The sequence below is a fragment of the Limulus polyphemus genome, unplaced genomic scaffold, assembly GCF_000517525.1.
Source record: "Limulus polyphemus unplaced genomic scaffold, Limulus_polyphemus-2.1.2 Scaffold744, whole genome shotgun sequence".
Classification (NCBI taxonomy): Eukaryota; Metazoa; Arthropoda; class Merostomata; order Xiphosura; family Limulidae; genus Limulus; species Limulus polyphemus.
The window spans coordinates 325,173-326,626 of NW_013666354.1; the positions used below are offsets into that span (position 1 = coordinate 325,173).

Genomic DNA, 1,454 nt, shown 5'->3' on the forward strand with positions numbered 1-1,454 from the left:
TTATTTACCAACTGTTATATTCTCTAATACACATATTTTTATTATCTCGCCATATAAAAAAAAACAGTATGTGATACAAGGTCTTATAATTTAACAAATATTTGGGGAAACTAACTTTGCACTAAAACTGACGACTGTAATTTTCCTTCCTTGCTAAGGTTCTTTCTGTCATCTGGTCTGGTGGGTAATTATTATTGCACTACAAATATGAAGTGTACGAAAGGCATTTATGGTAAATATTTTGAAAATTCATTTATAAATTAAGAAAATTCAATAGAAAAATTATGTTCATAAATGTTACACGTAGGCATGAAAGGTTTAAATTTACTTTCAAAAATAATTGTTCAAGAAACAAATGATTCTGAATTTGTAAAACTTTTCTGTTTATTTTACAGCAAAACAGTAAACAAAGATGGCGTGTCTGTTCTCTTACGAATGATGTCCATGAGGAAAACAGGTAAGGTAGTTCAACTTTTACTTTTATCATTACTTCTCCAGTCCAAGTTTACTGTTCATAAGAAGATAAAAATACGTTTGTGATCTACAGAAATTGTAGTCATGCACGTAAATATGACTGAATAACAAAAATAATGTATAGGATAATACTAATATAGTAATACTGGCTGAGTTATCCGGCGTTGCACGGTGAAAATTTAGATTTGAAATTTATAGATCAGTATTTTTTTTCAGCAAATTATTCAGTTAGTAGACAAAAGCTGTGATGCGAGAAATAAAAAAGCATTTAATCAAACAACCCTTTATTTGAAATTAGATCGTGTTTGAGTTTCTCTTGTTCTTTGAGCCTGATGTTGTACATCATGTTGCTCCTCTGTTTCTTGCTCTCTGTAAGTTATTTGTCTTAATCTTTGTGCTTGAAGTCTGGTTTGACGCTGGTCAGAAGTTTCTTGTCTATATCCAGCTTTCCTTGATGATTCTGACGGAACTCTGGCTTTGTGCTGTTCAACAGTTTCTTGCTATCTTTGAGTAGCCTGCCATTCAGCTTGAGCTTGAAGTCTAACTTTACGTTGTTCCAAAGTCTCTTCCTGTATTTGAGCAGCCTGTCTTGCAGCATGTACTTGAAGTCTTTGATTGTGTTCTTCTTCTGTTTCAGCTGCTCTTTGTGCTTGCATTCTTTTAGCAGCAGAAGACTTTCCATAGAAAGGACGTTTCTTGGGTGGCATAATTACTTGTATCACTAAACAATAAATTGCAATTCACAAAGTTACTAAATCACTTAGCACTATTTAAAGAAAACTGTTTTTGAAAATACTGAATTGACAGCTAGGTGATCTGAGTGTCTCCCGCCATAACGCTTTCTACGTGCAAAACGGGCTTATGTTTGTATGTTTATTACAAAAAATGGCGTAATAATCATTAATTGTCAATTTCATCATTAAATACTACACCAAATACAAAATAAATAGAACCATTAAATTTCTTGTAAAAACTGATTA

At 32.3% G+C, this 1,454-nt stretch overlaps 1 protein-coding gene across 3 annotated transcripts in view; it reads left to right on the plus strand.

Annotated features, from left to right (window-relative positions):
- Positions 1-395: 395 nt before the first annotated feature.
- LOC106460296 (zinc finger CCHC domain-containing protein 9-like) overlaps positions 396-1,454 on the plus strand; it is a 25,782-nt gene continuing 24,723 nt past the window's right edge. For 2 of the 3 annotated variants that reach the window (XM_022386992.1, XM_013919988.2), the window contains exon 1: positions 396-457. The gene's annotated coding sequence lies outside the window, so the exon portion shown is untranslated. The remainder of the gene's footprint in view (positions 458-1,454) is intronic. The other variant, XM_013919989.2, reaches the window with a different exon arrangement.